The sequence below is a fragment of the Ranitomeya variabilis genome, chromosome 6 (genome assembly GCF_051348905.1).
Source record: "Ranitomeya variabilis isolate aRanVar5 chromosome 6, aRanVar5.hap1, whole genome shotgun sequence".
In the NCBI taxonomy this organism is placed as follows: Eukaryota; Metazoa; Chordata; class Amphibia; order Anura; family Dendrobatidae; genus Ranitomeya; species Ranitomeya variabilis.
In genome coordinates, this window is record NC_135237.1 from 48,726,886 (window position 1) to 48,748,284 (window position 21,399).

At 45.4% G+C, this 21,399-nt stretch overlaps 2 long non-coding RNA genes across 2 annotated transcripts; both read left to right on the top strand.

Annotated features, from left to right (window-relative positions):
* Positions 1–289: 289 nt before the first annotated feature.
* LOC143783215 (uncharacterized) lies at positions 290–2,318 on the top strand. Its single transcript, XR_013217123.1, has 6 exons — positions 290–420; positions 544–585; positions 741–782; positions 953–991; positions 1,456–1,506; positions 2,228–2,318. It is a non-coding gene; the product is annotated as an uncharacterized LOC143783215 (long non-coding RNA).
* A 15,831-nt stretch (positions 2,319–18,149) lies between these two features.
* Positions 18,150–19,510, top strand: LOC143783412 (uncharacterized). Its single transcript, XR_013217152.1, has 3 exons — positions 18,150–18,392; positions 18,520–18,652; positions 19,151–19,510. It is a non-coding gene; the product is annotated as an uncharacterized LOC143783412 (long non-coding RNA).
* The last annotated feature ends 1,889 nt before the right edge of the window (positions 19,511–21,399 follow it).

A 21,399-nucleotide genomic window follows, 5' to 3' on the forward strand; every position in this document is an offset into this window, starting at 1 on the left:
TACTGTTTATATCTGATTATAAAAAACCTTTAGTGACCATTGATGATCTTCTTGTCATGATCCAGGTCGGGGTTTGCTTTCGGTTTCCCGGCCTGGTCAGGCGGGGATTAACTTTCTTTTGTGACTGTTTCCCCACAGTGTATGACCCGGCTTGACTTCTGACCTACCCATCCGTCTTCTGCTCTTGTTTTGGATTGTTCTGTCTGGCTCTGACCTTTGGCGTGTTTCTGGCTGTTCTTTCGTCTCGTCCTCTTGTTACCGCGCTCCCGACCGGCTTTTTGACCTCTGGCTTGTTTCTGACCTTGCTTCTGCCTTCCCCTCTGAGACTGCGTTCCCGGCTGTTGCTGACTTGGATTGTACGACCACCCTACTGCTCCCTAGCGGTGTTTGCTCAGGTTCTACAGGTCTTCGCTGCTTGAGGTAAGCTCCTGTTTACTCCCTTCCTCGCCCTCTGGTGGTTGCTCCCTGTATTGCACGACACTTCTGTTATCAGCTATGGAGCAGATACAATCAATACTCATTGTCTTCCTTACTATTTAATAGGATGAAAGTAGCAAAGGAGGAGGAGGAACATCAGGATGAAATGTATGTATCTGAAATAACTGGGATTATTGATTCTCCCTGTAATAATATACAGAGATGTTTGCCCTATTAAGGCTCAATAGTATAATTTATCTTCCTACTATTCTGGTAAATGTGTATGTGTAATATCGTTCATTGTCTTCCTTACTATTTAATAGGATGAAGGTAGCAGAGGAGGAGGAGGAATATCCAGATGAGATGTATGTATCTGATATAACTGGGATTATTGATTCTCCTATATTCTCCCTGTAATAATACACAGTTATGTCTGCACTATTAAGGCTCAATAGTATCATTTATATTCCTGCCATTTTGGTAAATATGTATGTGTAATATTAGTCACTGTTTTCCTTGGCTTTTTCTTTAACAGATGGATACAGAGAGTAAAGGACGCAGAGCCAGTATTCCGGTATTTATCTTATTCCATTTCCCTACCACATTCATATAGGAGTAGTGTGTGCACCAGTAAGGGGAGGACTCCATAATGATGGTATCATGGCATTACTGGTCTCACTCATGGATTGTTTCCATATGAAGGATACGATTGTTTTCATTAATAGAAAACGTAGACCTTGTTGAATTCTTCGTAGTGTTGCTCATCCCTTTCCCCATAGGATAACAATGAGGTCATTAATTACGGTAATGCCACAAACTTACCCAGACTTCTGACCAACAAAATATTGTCTTGGAGCCTCAGACTAAAGGATAATCATACTGTGCAGCACAATCTACGCGGATGTAGAGCTATGTAGATTCTAGAGGTTGTGTCCATGCTGTTATCTGACAGATTATATACAGTAGATAATATTTCTATAGGCTTCATATTAGCCAAGGTGTTAATGATTCTAATCAGAGTTGTATCTTCTATTACAGGCCTAATAAATTTGGAGAAGTGTCCCGCTGGCCTCGTCTGGAGACAATTCTGTAAGTTGGGGTAATGAGCAGGGTTCCCCAATATATTTTATTTCCATAATGAATGCATCTATAAGGGGGAATGATGTAACAGATTGTCGGAAATTCATGAGGATTTCATATCCCCACAAGGTCACTGTGCCACCATCAGCAGACACAGGGACACTCACATATAAAAACTCTTCTAAAAGTATCAGCGTGACCCATCACAGCCAGTCAGAATCCAGATTTCACAATCTCAGTTTTCTTTAAAATGAGAGAGATGATCTGATTGGTTGCTGTGGGTAACACAGGCTTTTTCTTAGGCCACGTTCACACATTCTGTATTTGGTCAGAATTTTACATCAGTATTTTTAAGCCAAAATCAGAAGAGGAACATTCAGAGGAAAAGTATAATAGAAAATCGTCACCACTTCTGCATTTTCACCCACTCCTGGTTTTGGCTTACAAACACTGATGAGAAATACTGACCAAATACTGAATGTGTTAATGTGGCCTCAGAGCAGTGTTCATGGATCATGTCTGGGAGTTTTATGAAACCCTTCATGTCCTCCATACACAGTCCACCATAAATGCATCCTTCATTCTGCTAATGCTTGGAAACTGGAAGATAACAGTGATGATGGATAGAAATTCAGAATTTATGAGAAAAAATTATTGTATAAAATGAGTGATTGTAAAAAAGGTAATTTATGAGAATTGCTACATAGAGTCTATGTTATATGTCCAATAGTGAGGAAGATGAGGATGAAGAGGAAGAAGATGATGAGTTGGATTTTGATAAAACATCAGAAGAAGACAGCACTAAATCCATCAGATTGTAAGTAGCAATAGTGAGATTATAACGTACTCACCCCACTCCCAGAACATCTGAATCTCCTGGAAAAAGTTACTTTATCCGTAGGCTTCCTAACCATCAATTCTTCTAACCAGAGCTGTGTTTTTTTTTATTTCAGTCGCTTTGGATGTGATATCAAGATGGCATGGCCTAGTGAGGAGTCACTGGTGTAAGTGATTGGGGTAATCATGGTGCACGACTTCAGTGTTTGAAGTCCTCATTTATTAAAAAGTAAAAAAATTGGCAGCATTGGATACCGTAAAACTATTTTTTTCATAATTACTCTATATAGTTATTCCCCTAAATGTTACTGTTTGTCATTGTATTTATTAACGAGACACACTATATAGATATTTTCTGTAGGTTTCTTAAGTATCACTGTTTCTAATAAAAAGTACAATTTTTTATAGGTCAATGAAATATGTAAAAACAGCCTGGGCGAGCACAGAATCTATCAAGTAAGATATTAGAACTTTTATTGCATTATTTGCATTAATGGAACCCATAGACCAGGACCGGGGAAAATCTTGGGAAAAATTTACATATATTTTTAATCTGTGTGAGAAGCTAAATTTTATAGAATTTCTAACACTTTTTCTGTTAAGAAAAGAGACAGAGAATTATCAAGTTACAAGTGTTAATTCATTGCTCATTTAATGCCCTGTTTCGTAACACATTGGGGCCCAGTAGACAATTATTGCCCCACATCCAACACTTGTCTGTCAAGGAAGGTCACTAAAGGGGTCACTATACATCAGCTGGTCAGAAAAGAGGCAATATAGAGAAGAACATAAAAGACAATAAATAGAACATGGCTACTGAAGTCAATGTCTCCTAAGTGACCTTTTGCCCTTTAGGGTATGTGCACACGCTCAGGTTTTTTCGCTTTTTTTTCGCTATAAAAACTCACTAAAAACGCATACATTGTGCATCCTATCATTTAGAATGCATTCTGCATGTTTTGTGCACATGGTACGTTTTTTCCAGGGAAAAAAACGCATTGCGGTAAAAAAAAGCAGCGTGTTCATTAATTTTGCGGATTTTCCGCGTTTTTCCCGCAATTCTATGCATTTGGAAAAAAACCATAGTATCATTATGTTCTTTAGCCCCCACTGGATGCCAATTTCCAATTTATTGTTTCTATAGCACACCAATGTCTCAGAAGAGCACTAATAAATGAACAATGAGTGGCAAGTGGGCGCTATGGAGGCACTGAACTATGTACCATTTTGCCATTTATTGCATCTTCAAATATGCCATTTATTTTTAATCAGTGCCCAAGTACCCCCCTTTAAAGGGTATATATGGCACTTTTTTTTACTATAGGCCTAAAGACTAACATTAAGGTACGTGCTACCTACCTGCCTGTTGTGCCCGATCCCAATCTCCGCTGGCACAGACCGGTCACAGAGTGTCGATAGAGCAGCGGCTTCTTTTCTTCTCTGCTCTGTTGATGAGGTTTGACTGCTGATCTCATGCTGATGGACAGCCAGTGCCTTAACCGTGGGATGCCGACCCCACTGTATGATGACCCCACAGTCACACCAAAAGTACTACGGAAAGTAAAAAACATTACATAGTCACCAAATCCAAGATCCTGATGAGTCAATCATCATGTCATCATGGCAGCGCACACACAGGACGTTAGACTTTCATTGGCAGACAAGCGTGTACACAGCTGTACCACTACTTCCATATGTAAAAACATGATCACAGGGTTTCTTTATCCCTTGACTTGATCCACAAGCCTGTTTTCACCTTCCTGACCAGACCAAATTTTTGGAATTCTGGATCAGCGTCACTTTATATGGTAATAACTCTAAAATGGTTAAGCATACTTTAACGTGAAGAAATGGGTAGAAAAGACACCAAAATTTGTCACACAATTTGTGCTGAATATGAGAATACTAAATCTGTGGCTGTACAGTACTGCTTAGTCACACTCAGAGGCTTGGGAGGGAAAGAGCGCTATTGGACTCTTGGAGAACACATTTTTGTAGAATAGTTTGCAGATTCCATATACCGAGCCACTAAATGCCAGAAGAGCAGAATCCCCCCTCAAGTGACCCCAGTCTGGGATTTATCTATAGGTGTTGTAGGGCTCACACATTGTAGTGCCCAGTACGTTGTAGTACCCATACATTGCACCTAGCTTGTACTTCTTTAGACACGCACCCAATGGCGTAACAGCAAAAGCTTCAACAGGACCTCCAATTAGCACAAGTTATTTTTATAGCAATGGTCTTTTTATACAGGCCAAAATGACTTTTGGGGCCTCCTAGGCTGTGAGGTCCAGATGTGTTTGCATCCCCTGCACCTATTGTAGTTACGCCCCTGCACGCGCTTCATAAATTAAGCAAGGTGTCATCACTACAGTACTGACAGACATGTGGACGCTAAATGTGGCTTAAACACACTGGGGCTCAGAAGGGAGGGGGGCATTTGGATTTTGCTGGATTTCTTTTTGAGGGGAGAGGAGCCATGTGGCTTTTTCAGAGCTTTCATGTTACCAGTAATGTGGAAGCCCCCTATATTTCCGTTAACAGATGATTTACCTGAGTGAGGATTTTTATGGATTCAGTTTCTAGCTTTTATTTGGACCTTTTACATAGCATTTTGGATCATATTTGTCATGTGCTCTACGCTGAGCACTTTCTTTGAGGTTTCCATCTAAATCTCCGAGTGACGTGATTCAGATGAAACCCCCAATGGATCCATTCACTATAATGAAGCAGCAGAGTTAGTCTGGACTCCGTCTGGCCTCTGTTCAGTGGTGTCATTCTTTTCAGAAGTGCACAAACCTGTGGCCGAACGCGCTTTTGTTAATGCTTAAAAAGATGGCACCTACCGGATCACAGGCCAGACATCGCCCACGATGCCTCCATCTGCCTCATTTTAGAGAAAAATCCACCGAGGGTTCATTCTGAATCATGTATTTCAGAGATTTACAAGGAAACCCTGGAGTAAATGTGAGAGTTTTATAGATCAGGTTGCTCCGGACACGACGATATCAAATATGTATACTTTTTTGTTTACTTTTGTTTTTATGTAAGTAGATTGATTGGTATAATATTATTTTCTTTTTTTATTCTTTACTGTGTGATTTTTTAAATTTTTTTTTAGAATTATTCAATTTTATTACAATTTTTATTTTTACTTTTTTACTTAGTCCCTCAAAGGGTCTTTAACTTTTATTATTCTGATCACTGATATGATACATTGCAATGCATTACACCAGTCAGTGTTACGCAACAAAATGCCTTTTAGATCGTGTTCCTGGCACCATAGCACCGGATATATTTTAATAAATATTTGCGCATCTCGTAAACTATCAATTCCGTAGTATCTTTTCATGGAACTCTACCTTGTGGCATTCCTGTTATTCATCGTGGAAATGTAGAAATAAATTCACATTTAGATAGCGGTCAAAAGAGTTTGTCCCTCAACTGTCTGACACTGTTAACATTAGAGATGAGCGCATCGATCCACAGAGAATCGAGTTTGAGTCGAATTTCCGAAAATTTGCGTTTTCACTTGAAGTTTTTCCAAAATGAACCAGTTTTGAAAAACCACTGTAGAAACCTCCCCTGATTGTATTGTATGAACCCGGTCTAAAACTCGCTGTAAAAGAGCGATTACAACAATGGTCATTTATGAGAGTCACTGCATATAGTCCATGTTATGTGTCCGGTAGTGAGGAAGAGGTGCGAGAAGTGGTCAGGAATGACAAAACGCCAGAGAGATCAGGGGAAGATGGCAGCGCAGAGACCCCCGGACTGTAAGTAGAGAGATAGTGACATATACAGATATTATCGGCTGTATACGATTGTAGATATTTATTAGTAACTGATGAATGACCTGTTATCACTGGGCAAAGACTGAGGAGGATATAATACATACCTATACCTGCCTATCAGGTAATGACTTGGGGGTCCCCTACATCAGGGTTGTAGTAAACATAATTTTCGGAGCCGCTGGTCATATCTTAGCAGTGCTACCGCTCCAATGTGGTCATGGGGCACTGAGAACAGGGGGGCATTGCCAGTGTGAGACATGTAATGACTGACAGTCTGCTTTCCTGACCTACATGTCTCACACTGGTAATGTCCCCTTTTTAAAAAAAAAATATCCTCTGGAGGCAGATTCTCAGGGAGAGCCAATCCAGTAAGTAATAAGAGCGATCACGGCTGCATTTACTCTAATGAAACCTTGGAGTTTTGAGCGATGACATCATACAGTGACACAAGCAGCGGACATTACACAGGACAACATGTATATATCCTCAGAATGTTATGTGAACTGTCTGTATCTCAATTTGTTTGTTTTGATTTTGTTAAGACCAAAACGTAAATGGTGGATCCTGAAATTCGGCAGGAGAACGAACAGGACCAAAGTCAGAAAAATGTAGGTTCTTTACCCTCTTCCCACAAATGGACGTTATGTCCTAATTTCTGTCTTCTAGATGCAAAAGTATTTAATGTTCCGTCCTTGTAGTTACAGTCAGGAGATCTGTCCCCATGCAGATGCCTGTGACAGTGAGATTTATACAATGAGCTACTAATTAGTAATTACATCAATCTATACCATATAGTGAAGTCTATGAGACAGGTCATACATTATGTTTATTGTCTGTGTCCTTATGGGACCAGGATTTGTTCTTGGTTATTATTTTACATGGTATTTATTTCTGATCATTTCTTATATATTTCCTACATCAGAAGTGACTATGAAGAAGAACTGAACCATCCATCAAAGTAAGGAAAAGTTTCCCTCATTGTTGTATGTGAAATGTTGTTACACTGAGGCTGATAATATCAGGGGTTAGATAAACGTTGTGTGTTCCCTTTATATCTTTATACTATATTTTTATAATTTTAATGGAAGAAACCAATATCTAAATGTCTATGTATAAGTCCCATAGTGAGAGAAAAGCCTTTCCCTTTACAGTTCCTGACTTCTATATTCACTAACCTTCCCGTCTTTTCTTCTCCATTCTACACACTATTTAATCATTTTTTGGCTTCCTCTTAGGCTCCTCAGAGCATTTTTATGCTGCTTCAGCACCAAGACATTAGAGTAAAGAAAAAACGTAAGTGTTTTGTAAATTATTTTTTATTGAAAGAGTTTAAGATTTACCAAATCTAATCAGTATCATCTTTAGTGTTGAATGATTATCATATAAACAGTCTTTAGGTGACAAATGAGTTTTATTCTTATGAAAAAGCAAGCAATGAAGGCAGCTAGGGGGTGTATAGGAGGGGAGGTAGGGAGATAATGTCATAGTCAAGTTGTGATATTCAGTACTGACTTTATTACCTACAGGCTCAGCTCACAAAATAAGAATATCATCAAAAAGATAGTTTATTTCAGTTCTTCAATACAAAAAATGAAGCTCATATACGGTATATAGAGTCATTACAAACAGAGTGATCTATTTCAAGTGTTTATTTCTGTTAATGTTGATGATTATGGTTTACAACCAATGAAACAAAAGTCATTATCTCAGTAAATTGGAATACTTTATAACACCAGCTTGAAAAATGATTTAAAATCCGAAATGTTGGCTGACTGAAATGTATGATCACTAAATGCACTCAGTACTTGGTCGGGGTTCCTTTTGCATCAATTAATGCATCAATACGGCGTGGCATGGAGGCGATCAGCCTGTGGCACTGCTGAGGTGTTATGGAAGCCCAGGTTGCTTTGATAGCAGCCTTCAGCTCATCTGCATTGTTGGGTCTGGTGTCTCTCATCTTCCTCTTGACAATACTCCATAGATTTTCTATGGGGTTAAGGTCAGGCCAGTTTGCTGACCAATCAAGCACAGTGATACTGTTATTTTTAAACCAGGTTTTGGTACTTTTGGCAGTGTGGACAGGTGCCAAGTCCTGCTGGAGAATTAAATTTCCATCTCCTAAAAGCTTGTCGGCAGAGGGAAGCATGAAGTGCTCTAAAATTTCCTGGTAGATGGCTGTGCTGACTTTGGTCTTCATAAAACAAAGTGGACCTACACCAGCAGATGACATGGCTCCCCAAACCATCACTGATTGTGGATACTTCACATTTGACCTCAAGCAGCTTGATTTGTGTGCCTCTCCTCTCTTCCTCCAGGCCCTGGGACCTTGATTTCCAAATTAAAATACTAAATTTACTTTCCTTGTGGAGTGCGTCAATGACTTCCTTCTGGTCTTCTTTCAAGTCAGCAGTCTTCCCCATGATTGTGGAGCTACCGAAACAGACTAAGGGACCTTTTTAAATGCTTAGGAAGCATTTGCAGGTATTTTTTGTTATTTATTTCAACTTACTGAGAAAATGACTTCTGGGTTTTCATTGGCTGTAAACCATAATCATCAACATTAACAGAAATAAACACTTGAAATCGATTACTCAGTTTGCAATGACTCTATATAATATATGAGTTTCACTTTCTGTACTGAAGAACTGGAATAAATTAACTTTTTGATGATATTATAATTTTGTGAGATGCACCTGTATGTCCTTCAAAGTCAAGTTGCAGTCAACTACTATGGTGAATCTAGTATCATCTACCTTCATTGCTTGAGCTCCACATCTAGGAGTCCTGCCCCCTGCTTCATTATTCCACCTTTGATCCTAGTTTTACCTTCTTGCCAATACAGTTCTACAGTACCGGTGATGCGAATTTGCGGAGCAGGAGCCTCTAGAGCAGCGGCTGTAGCGGTCAAGTGATCAAATTCCCTTCCGGGTAGCACGTCACGTGGATTGGGACTCTGGTTGAATGTACTGTATATTTAGAGGTGTTCAAGTGACCAATATTCCATGGCATTTCGAAAATACTCGATGTCCAGGTTCTTGACTACACTGGCTCAGCTCTTTTGATATGCACTTGTAACATGTTTCAGGTGATATTTACTGTAAGTGCACTTTGTACATTTTTGAACTGTTCAAATATAGAATTACCTTAATAGTCAGGACCCCTATACAATCTTTCATATAATTTGTTGCCTCCTGCTGTGTGTCACCATCTACAGCATGACTCACTTTTTAATTTCTCCTGTATGTAACTTTTGGGATGTACAAAATTTTATTTTTATTTTTTTTTCACTTTTCTATATTTTGGCTCTGTGCGCACTTTGTCTTTTTATAGGAAACTAGCTGAAGAGCCCTGCGCTGCCCGGGCATAGTAACTAACTGTGGTTAGTTATAACAAATTATAATGATTATCCTCCATCCCATAGTCCAGTGACCATATACCCATCAAACATCCTCCATCCCATAGTCCTGTGCCCATATACCCATCACACATCCTCTATCCCATAGTCCCATGCCAATATACCCATCATACACATCCTCCATCCCATAGTCCCGTGCCCATATACCCATCATACATAGCCTCCTTTCATAGTCCCATGCCCATATACCCATCATACATATCCTCCATCCTATAGTCCTGTGCCCATATACCCATCATACATATCCTCCATCCCATAGTCCAGTGTTGATATACCCATCACACATCTTCCATCCCATAGTCTTGTGCCTATATACCCATCACACATCATCCATCCCATAGCCCTGAGCTGGGTGGCACTGAGCAGGGAGTTCCTGGAGATGTGCTGTTATGTAACCTGGCAGTGCGGCTCTGTGTGCGCACTAGCGCTGCTATCATGAGGCGAGTTGAATACTTTGCTTCAAGCGGCAGAGTATTCCTAAAGACAGGTGTAGCGCCCCCACTGCCGCAGGGCCGAGGGGTACCCGGTACCGGGCCTCTGAGTCTCTGCTCTGGGGTTGTCACGGCGGCTAGGCCCCGGTCCGTGACCCTGCCGTGGGGCGCACAGGGGATTACTAGGAGTGGATGATGTAGATGGGGGTGAGGCTGTAGTGGTGCGGTGCAGTAAATAACGAGGACACCAGGTTGCAGTCTCTTTACCTCTTTACTGAAGATCTCTGAGTCCACAGTCCAGAATACGGTTCACCAGGCTGCGCAAGTCCGGCCGGTCTGATGGCACCTCCAGAGTTCTCTTCACAGGTGGAAATCGGTGCCTTCCTTCTAGCGCTATGTGTTGCGGTCCTTCCCTGCTGTGCTTACGGAAAGTCCCCACAACCGTTGTGTCTGTTTCTTAAGTTCCCTCACAACTCGATTAAATGATGTTCTTCTAATCCTCCGTCCCTTCCTGTTGTTCTGGTTGGGACGGCACCCGTATGACAGGTAGGCTCGGAGCTCTTCCGGGACCCTAGAGTCACCCCTCTCCACAAGTTGCCCCCCAAGACTGCATAGGTGATTTAAGTTAGACAGCCCGCCTTAGACTGACTGTCCTGCCGCTGTTTAGAGTATTGCTTGAAGCTGAATGTTATGATACTCCCTCGGCGTTCCGGCCACCGGTAGTGCGCCTCAGTAGGGTGTTGCTCCGGTCTTACAGCACGACCCCTACTGGTATTTCTCCTTTCGCTTGATCTCGTTTCTCACTCAGCACAATCTATCTCGCTTCTAGTCCTTCCTTGGGCACCGCCGCTACCCGGAGCAGGCGCGGTCCCGTTACGTTCGTTCAAGTTGCCAAGCCTCTGTCAGGATCCCACCCCTGACAGAGACCCTACTGTATCTTCCCCCACAACACCCTCTGCCACAAGGTGTTGCCTGGTTCCAACCCAGTCAGCTTTCTGATCTAACTTCCTGCCTGACCCCCAGTTTACCCACTATGGTGGGGAGTGGCCTAGTGAATAGAACCCTTAGCTCCCCCCGGAGGCCCGACTGTGAAATGTATTGGTGTCTGTGATACCTGATCAGATGAACTCCTTCAGTGCCATCAGACGTACCACAGCTCCCCTTAGTGGCGGAGCCACAGTACTGCAATGACCAGGACTCTGGGGCGCTGCACTCCCCCCTGGTTAAACACAGTACTCCGGGACTGGGAAGAAAACAACAATACAAGTTAGCAAAAAGACATACAGTTTTGTTGAGTGCAATAACAATAAGCATATTTGAACAGGCTTCCCTTTATGGGAGGTAAGGACACTTGAACGTTACAAACATGGTTAAATATCATAGCAACATGCTATAACTAACTTTCTTTTACCCAACCGGGTATTCTACTAAGTGCAACATTGTTGTACAATAATTTAGCATCGCCTTTAAGGATGTACACTCTGAATCCGCTAAAGACCTTCTTATAATCACATTATAAGGCAATTTAACTTTTACATTCTCCTTCTTAAAATCTGCAGGACCGCCTGTCCTAACGGCACCAGACCTACTGCCTCTCCTTTCTGTTACAGGACCGCCCCGTTCAGCCCGGGCCTACTACCTTTTCAACTACTATACACGGTATAGAGCATAACCTTACTTTCAGTTTAAGAGCACCGAGCCATTTCTATATGGCTCCTAGGAGGACTCAGGGTTCACCTTCTATCCCCATTGTCTATCGACATTATCAATAATTTCCTATAGAACATTAAACTTTCTTCCATCTTTCACTTTCTTTCAGGGAACATCATCAGCATTTCTTCACAATTAACTAGTCGGATACAGATAACTCTCTCATGCAAACATTATCATCACTTTCTTTTGTCAAAACATTATTGCTACTGTCTTAAAGCAATATCACCGTTTAAGTGCGTCAAATGAACATCCCCTTTAAGAGGGGACCAAGTCTCTATGAGGTAGCGTATCTTCTCAAGCTACCAGTCCATACTCAGCAAAGGTTCCAGTGTGGTATCTTCACAAAGAGTCCTTTTTGAAGTAAAACCAGTAGGGAGCACCTTTAATAAGGTGCAAACTATGTACAAGAAGTTTGTATCATGCACTGTTCATGATTGCGGCAGTTCTGGAAACTTTGTGCAAACTTTAGAAAAATCAAACAAAACAATAGGGATCCCGGGTCAACAAAAGGATCCCTTTAAGAGTTAACCCTGGACGGGTCTAGCAGCAAAACAGGAAACGAACAAACAGTTAAAGAACTATTTACATATTTAAAGCAGTATACAGGAACATCTATTCAAACCACCCAGGGGGCAGCACCGGCGGAGGTAACCCCTTTGGGTACTGCGAACCGCCTGGTACTGCATAAGGGGGTCTGTCGTCCCACCTGGGGGTCTGGGTACCCACAGTCTTCAGTCCTTGGGCAGTAGACACACTGGTCACCTGAAGAGGTGCCTGTGTGGCCACGACAGCGGTGGAGGTCATGACGCGGCAAGTTGTGGTCTTCACAATCGTGCCTGTTGGGGTGACCACGGTGGTCTCAGTGGTAATCGTGGGCCGGCCACAAGGGGGCACCCTGGCCACGGGGGACAACTTTTCAGACTCCTTAGGCAAGGGGGTCATGGAACTGTGCCTCTTGCGGACGTTCAGGGCAAACCACCCCTTCTCCCCAAGGTGCCGGGTGTAAATGACATCATCCCCTGGATAAAGATCCCGGCCTGGGTGGCCCTCTCTAAGATGCGACTCTACATCCCGCCGGTTAACAAAAACTTCGGCATATAGACCCGGCTCCTTTATAAAGCCCCAGCCTCCACGGAGCTTAAAGTCAATGATGGTGCCCTGCCTGTGCGGGGCCTGCTGAGCAGTGGGATCCTTGCGGGCCCGGTCCTTGACCGCCAAATCTTTTTGATGGTGGGCCTCCAGCCCGGCCTGGTATGTTTTCTCCTCCTCTTTCCACTGTTGTTCTAGCTGGACCCGGTATTCCTCCCAGCTTAGGGCCTGTACCATCTCTCCCTCTTGGGTCTTCACCCCGGGGAACCCCATAAGGTTAGATCCTGGGTTCACCCAGCGACACACTGTGCGCTCTGCACGGACTTCACACAGCAAGGTGGTTGGCGCGATCGGGGCCTTCATGCGGTGTTCCATGCCCGTGGCCTCCTCCCAGGATAACAGGCGTTGAAGTCTATGGGTCCCAGGGAGAGGGGGTGCCGCAACGGGGCCTACTAGTAAGCCCTCGGCCGATGGGACGGGGTCGGCGGACTCACCAGCCGATGCAGGGGCCTCCTCCGCGGCAGACTCCTCCGGCGGTATCGGCGAAGATCTCAGCGGATGCTCCGGTAACGGTGCAGGATCCGATGCCTGAAGACACTCTTCTGGCGCTGCCTGGTGCGGAGCCTGGGCCTCCATGTTCAGTTGGAGGAGCTGGTCGATCAGGCTCTCCATCTCGACCTGCAGGAGTTCGGTGCTGTCCACGGAGAACGGGCTGCTGTGCTCATCCGGGTAGTTGGGGGAGACTTCCACTTCAACCCCACTGTCGGGTTCGGAGCTGCTGGCCATAGCGTCCTCCACGTGGGTCACTTCCTGGTCCTTTTCCCGCTCTCTCCTGCGTGGGCGCTGTCGTTTTCTCGGTCTTCGCCCCCCATTGAGGATTAGGAGGCGGATCTCTGCTGCTGACGGACACGTCCTCACGGTGCAGAAATACTTAGACTGGGCGGCCATTACTGTTCGCGCTCTCCAGCTTGCCTACGCCCACTTCACGCCCCTCTTCTCTTCCTGCGCTCTCCTCAGCGCTGCAATGGCGGCGGGTTTTGGCGGCAAATGGCGCAGCACACAGTCTCTCAATATAGTACAGTCCAAGCACAACAAATCACAGTTCCAAGGCACACATGACCTGATTCTTCAGGCTTAAGTAGATCCTGTTCGTGACGCCAAGTTTGTAGCGCCCCCACTGCCGCAGGGCCGAGGGGTACCCGGTACCGGGCCTCTGAGTCTCTGCTCTGGGGTTGTCACGGCGGCTAGGCCCCGGTCCGTGACCCTGCCGTGGGGCGCACAGGGGATTACTAGGAGTGGATGATGTAGATGGGGGTGAGGCTGTAGTGGTGTGGTGCAGTAAATAACGAGGACACCAGGTTGCAGTCTCTTTACCTCTTTACTGAAGATCTCTGAGTCCACAGTCCAGAATACGGTTCACCAGGCTGCGCAAGTCCGGCCGGTCTGATGGCACCTCCAGAGTTCTCTTCACAGGTGGAAATCGGTGCCTTCCTTCTAGCGCTATGTGTTGCAGTCCTTTCCTGCTGTGCTTACGGAAAGTCCCCACAACCGTTGTGTCTGTTTCTTAAATTCCCTCACAACTCGATTAAATGATGTTCTTCTAATCCTCCGTCCCTTCCTGTTGTTCTGGTTGGGACGGCACCCGTATGACGGGTAGGCTCGGAGCTCTTCCGGGACCCTAGAGTCGCCCCTCTCCACAAGTTGCCCCCCAAGACTGCATAGGTGATTTAAGTTAGACAGCCCGCCTTAGACTGACTGTCCTGCCGCTGTTTAGAGTATTGCTTGAAGCTGAATGTTATGATACTCCCTCGGCGTTCCGGCCACCGGTAGTGCGCCTCAGTAGGGTGTTGCTCCGGTCTTACAGCACGACCCCTACTGGTATTTCTCCTTTCGCTTGATCTCGTTTCTCACTCAGCACAATCTATCTCGCTTCTAGTCCTTCCTTGGGCACCGCCGCTACCCGGAGCAGGCGCGGTCCCGTTACGTTCGTTCAAGTTGCCAAGCCTCTGTCAGGATCCCACCCCTGACAGAGACCCTACTGTATCTTCCCCCACAACACCCTCTGCCACAAGGTGTTGCCTGGTTCCAACCCAGTCAGCTTTCTGATCTAACTTCCTGCCTGACCCCCAGTTTACCCACTATGGTGGGGAGTGGCCTAGTGAATAGAACCCTTAGCTCCCCCCGGAGGCCCGACTGTGAAATGTATTGGTGTCTGTGATACCTGATCAGCTGAACTCCTTCAGTGCCATCAGACGTACCACAGCTCCCCTTAGTGGCGGAGCCACAGTACTGCAACGACCAGGACTCTGGGGCACTGCACAGGGGGCGGCAGAGTGGCAGTCAGAAGTTAGCACACGTGGTGCCGACTCTCCTGCAATCACTTGCTGACACTGACAGTGCGTGCGGCGTGCCCAGCGGCAGGTGAGGTGACTCACTGTTACCACCCGGCCGGGCTGAGGTGCCGTCAGAAGCGGTGCCCTGTCTCCTGAGTCCTGACCTGCTGTGCAGTAAGTAACTGTGTAAAACATAATTCGCCACCCCCGCATGCTAGTGAGTGTAGTTGACTAGTTTGTGAACGAGCTGATAAAGAGCCGGCTCCCTGCTGCTTGGCAGCGTGAGTGAGCCAGAGTTTTTTTTTCTTTTTGCTTTCTTGACTGGTGCTGGCTGCAGCTTTGGGGAGGAGAGAAGTAGCTGTGGACTGTTAACTGTTTGTGAGCACTGGAGAAGTGGTGCAGTCTGCAGACAAGCACATGCACAGGACAGGGTGGATGGGAAAAGTAAATGCTTCCTATTGTTAACCCTTAAGTGCCCACAGACTGCAAGCATTAGGGTATGTTTCCACATTCAGGAAACGCTGCGTGTTTGACGCTGCGTTAGAGCAGCAGCGTCAAACACGCAGCTTCCAGATGTTACAGCATAGTGGAGGGGATTTCATGAAATCCCGTCTCCGCTATGCGGTAAAACACGCAGATGGCAGACCCACGTAAACTGACATGCGGCTCGTCTTTTCAGAACGCAGCATGTCTGTTTACAATGCGGCGACGCTCCGTCGCCAAGCCGTAAATGTACCATAGACTATCATTAGGTGCGATAAAATCACATCTAATGATTAGTCACATGCGTAGTAACTGCGTAAATGCAGCTTACTACGCATGTCCATGCCGGCTCACCTGTCCCGCCGCCGGAAGTCCCTCGTCCACTGCAGTTCTCGCGATAACTTATTGTGAGAATTGCCGTGCACGTGACCGGGACTTCTCTCCGGTCACTAGTCTGGTTCTCACGGTCAGCTGATCAGCTGATTGTTAGAACGCTGCAGTGTAGGTGATCGCTGGAGAGTTATCTCCGGCGATCATCTACCGGCTCTACGCTTTTAAATAGGAATATATTTTACATGTGCGTCAGCTTAGGCGCGTAAAGAGTAAGGGTATGTGCACACGTTGCGGATTCTCTGCGGATCAGCAGCGTTTTTTGCAGTGCAGAAACGCTGCAGATCCGCAAGTGATTTACAGTACAATGTAAATCAATGAGAAAAAAAATGCAAATCCGCTGCGGTTTAAAAGAAGTAGCATGTCACTTCTTTTTTGTGAATCTGCAGTGTTTTTGTACCCATTCCATTATAGAAAACAGCAGGGGTAAAAAACGCAGCAAATCCGCAAGAAAACCGCAGCAAAAACACACAAAAAATGCTGCGGAACCGCACAAAAAACGCGACAAATCAAATCCGCAGGTGCGTTTTCTGCCAGGAGAGGCAGAATCCGCACCAGAAATTCCTAAGCCTAATCTGCAACGTGTGCACATAGCCTTATTTATTTGTACTGATTTTACTACGTGGGGGGTGCCATTTTGCAGTTCGCCTCAGGCAGCAGAAAGGCTAGGTTCACCCCTGTGTGTGCGGCTCTGTGTGCGGCTCCGTGTTTGGCTCTCTGTGTGCGGCTCTCTGTGCGGCTCTCTGTGTGTGGCTCTGTGTGCGGCTCTGTGTGCGGCTCTGTGTGTGCGGCTCTGTGTGCGGCTCTCTGTGTGCGTCTCTCTGTGCGTGGCTCTGTGTGTCCGGCTCTGTGTGTGCGGCTCTGTGCGCGGCTCTGTGTGCGGCTCTCTGTGTGCGGCTCTGTGTGTCCGGCTCTGTGTGCGGCTCTGTGTGCGGCTCTGTGTGTCCGGCTCTGTGTGTCCGGCTCTGTGTGCGGCTCTCTGTGTGCGGTTCTGTGTGCTGCTCTCTGTGTGCGGCTCTGTGTGTGCGGCTCTGTGTGTGCGGCTCTGTGTGTGGCTCTCTGTGTGCGGCTCTGTGGGCGGCTCTGTGTGTGCGGCTCTGTGTGTGCGGCTCTCTGTGTGCGGCTCTGTGTGCGGCTCTGTGTGCGGCTCTCTGTGTGCGGCTCTCTGTGTGCGGCTCTGTGTGCGGCTCTGTGTGCGGCTCTCTGTGTGCGGCTCTGTGTGCGGCTCTGTGTGCGGCTGTCTGTGCGGCTCTGTGTACGGCTCCGTGTGCGGCTCTCCGGCTCTCCGGCTCTCTGTGTGCGGCTCTGTGTGCGGCTCTCTGTGCGGCTCTGTGTACGGCTCCGTGTGCGGCTCTCTGTGTGCGGCTCTGTGTGCGGCTCTCTGTGTGCGGCTCTGTGTGCGGCTCTGTGTGCGGCTCTCTGTGCGGCTCTGTGTGCGGCTCTCCGGCTCTCTGTGTGCGGCTCTGTGTGCGGCTCTCTGTGCGGCTCTGTGTACGGCTCCGTGTGCGGCTCTCCGGCTCTCTGTGTGCGGCTCCGTGTGCGGCTCTCCGGCTCTCTGTGTGCGGCTCTCTGTGTGCGGCTCTCTGTGCGGCTCTCCGGCTCTCTGTGCGGCTCTGTGTGCGGCTCTGTGTGCGGCTCTCTGTGTGCGCCTCTGTGTGCGGCTCCGTGTGCGGCTCTGTGTGCGGCTCTGTGTGCGGCTCTGTGTGTGCGGCCGCTGATGATGCGATTTTCCATGCCGGTAACAATAGACCACGGCAGTAATAGAGGAGGGGGCTATTTATTTCTGTCATGTCTGGGGGGCAGACAATGGCTGGAGCTTATGTTCCTGGGGATGATAGATTTCTCCCACCCGGGCAGTGTCTGCTGAGGTGTTGTGGAGTGGGAAAACTGTGCTCATAGCAACCAATCACAGCTCAGCTTCTTTTAAACAGCTCTGGTGAAATGAAAGATGCTTACTGATTGGGTGGGGCTATGTGGAGTGGGCGTGGCTGATACACACACATACACTCATTTTTAGATATATAGATGTAGTTATTTTTCTTGCTATAAGCCATATTCATCTGTCATGCTTAGTAGATCACTGACACAAATACATATCCTGCAGAACTGTATATAATTTTTTTATTGTTTGTATAATGAGTCATTACTGTATTCACTATCTGGATATTACTTGTCTACCATCTACCCATTCTTTTTACAATAGAAGAATTCCTACCTGCCCGCTGCAGCAGTCACAGCTCCTGCGAAGGTGAAGAAAAGGTGTGAAGAATCACTTAATATTAAAAATGTATCTGGTGTACAAATCACCATGAATCAACAAGTGATACCACCCAGGGCCTAACATACAGGAGATTAGAAAGCTTACCTACCAAGTTAAGGTCACTGTCCTGCGCAGAGCCAAGAACTGGAGGTGAGTCCCCTCTCGACCACTAGAAGTGCAGGAGATTGGTAGCAGCCGGCATGGCGCTTCTTTGTCAAATAACAAGAGTGTCTTGGAGTCGGGCTGAGATTGGCATCTGCGACGCTTGTCCCTGCAGGAGAGTCAGGATCACCATTGCCCGCACCAACCAGTAGAGGCTTCAAGGAAGAAGCAGGCGGGCTGTTGGGGAACTCTTCAAGCCATGACAACATTGATACCTCAGTAGATCTTCTACAAAGTTCGGTCGCCAGGTACCAAATTATAAATACGACTTCTGAATGACGAAGGGCAAAAAGGACGGTAGACAAGTAGGAGCAGGGATCCGGCCAATGAAGAAATCCTCCAGGTGCAGACACACCTTTTAGCTTTTTATTTCCTTAATAAATGGTCAGATGAAAAACCTACTGCCCAATTATCCCATTATCACTGGGCAGAAGATTAATCTACCCCCAGCAATGGCTTTTACTTAGGTCAGAACCTCAGACATTTTAAATTGTAAAATCAATGTAATCCATCTATTCTGTATATGTGCAGAATCAAATAGATTCATCCAGGTATTAGAGGGGACAATATGAACCACCTCATTGCATAGTGGGAAGAAAGCAAACAGATCTGTCTGGTTCCTAAACTATGCAGCCTCATAGTATCACTGAGACCCGTAGCTTCGCTCCGTTTCTCTGATCATTTGTGCTCCACATCTATGTTCCCACTTTTTCTGCTTATTTATTGTGTCATTTTTTTGTCTACAGTTTTTATGCTTCGCCAGAGATGATTATCCTGACCTGAAGATGCCCTTAGAGTTGACGTCATTCTCAGAATCTCTGACATGAACCAAGCGCCATTCCATGTACAATGAAAATGGCCATTCTATGCTGAGATCGGGAGACCTCACCGCTGGTTACTAATGATGGACGTCAGCATTACGTCTAGCCTACGGTGCACTGAGCACATCATGCCATGTCCCATGTTGGCGTTATGAGCTGGGACACGTTGCTGTTTATTATAGCATCAGTGATGCCAGTTTATTCACTTCCATTTTCATTTGAAGGCACCGAGATGCTACAGATAGCTCATTATTTGTATATTCTGACTACTTTCTGTTGAGTTGGTATTTGTCATTAATTAAAAAAAAAAAGTATTTTACCACCTGTATGATGTGTCTGAGTTCAATCCAATATTTCATTACATTTTTTGGGGTGATGGGAAGAATTGCTAAATTGTTTCCAAAGTGGAGCTTACTAGAGCTTCACAGGATTCCCCTGAAATCCTTTTCTACTCCTTCATGACGACATCATGAAGCTGTTGGATGTTGAAGACCTTATGTTCCTCCATTTTCCATTTGAGAATGCCCCACAGATGCTCAATAAGGTTTAGGTCTGGAGACACGCTCGGCCAGCCCAGCGCCTTTACCGTCAGTTTCCTTAGCAAGTCAGTGGTCGTATTGGAGGTGTGTTTGGGGTCATTATCACATTGGAATACTGTCCAAAGAGAGGGGATTACAGTATTAATACAAAAAAGAAAATGTGCCCACTTCAGATGGATAAATTATATTGCAGTAACAATAAAAAGCATAGCCGTCTGCTGGCCATCCAAACGTGCTTAGTGAGGGCTGGCTGCTAGCCCTCTAAAATTAGAATGAGGGTCACCTGATGGCCCTCTGACAACAGTGAGGGCCGACTGATGGCCGTATACAAATAGTGATGGACGCCAAATGGACGCCAAATGGCCTTGAAAAAAAAATTGGGACTTTCAGAGTCCCTCCATAAATTAAGCAAGATGTGTCTGATCATGTTTCACATACCACATGGACAGATAAGGTATTAAAATGCTAAAATTAAATTTCCTGTAGAATGTTTTTTTCACCATTGAAAGCAATGCAAACCTGAAAAAACACTACGTATGAACATAAGAAAAGGTGTGGAGGAGTATTTTTTTTCGGTTATTTATTTTGCCTTGCACGCAAGTCATTATGCAGGAAAGAATATTTATGCCAAGTGGCGTAATAACAACATTGTTCCCGGGAGCGACCCGGGATTCAGAGATACTTCCATGGATCTTCCCTATGCTGCTCCCTTGCCATTTTGGCATTGTTTCCATCATTTTCAGCAATTTTTAGACCCCCCCTCCAGACCTCCAGGGGAGGGGGGTGCGATGCAAAAATGCTTGAGTTTCCCGTTGACTTCTATTATACTTGTTACTCATTTCGAGCACCCGAGTATCACAATTTGCTCTACTCGAGTAACGAGTACCCGATCATCAACACAGTCTCCCCGTATCGCGCTCCACCTCCAGGTGTACTTCTCTTCCCTGTTGAGCAAAGTACTGCAGTGCACATGTGCAGGGGCTTTTTGATCTTTCCTAGAGCCTGCAAGCTACAGTACTTCCCTTTAATTGCCTTCATTTTTTATTGGAATTTATAGTTTCTTTTGAGGTCATTCAAGATCTCAGAAGGTATGATCAATTGGAGGGCCTCTGTCTTTAAAGAGTTAATCTTATAGCCCGACAAATGGCCAAACTCCTGAAGGATTGTTTTCAGATTAGGTAACTTAATGTGAAGTTTAGTAAGAGTAGTAAGACATCGTCTGCAAATAATAAGATTTTGAAGGTCTGATCTTATGTTTCAACCCCTGAAATATTAGGATTATGGCAAATAATGGCTACTAATGGCTCGATACATGTTAACTTGTGAATAGTAAGAGAGATAGAGGACAGCCCTGTCTTTTTTCGTTAGTTATGCTTAAATTGGAAGAAATATGGTGAGGAAGTCTAATAGAAATAGAGGGTGAGTTATAAAGTGGCCTTAATGATGCAAGGAAGAAGCTTAATACACCAAATGTTTTGACTGTCTCAAACACAAAAGACCAATTGAGGTGATCAAAAGCCTTTTCCATGTTTAAGCTTATGACTCGAGAAGGGCCTGATCTTTTTTTCTATTTACAACATCCACCAAGTCCACCACCTTCCTGGGGTTGTACGAACCCTGATGGAAATGAATACC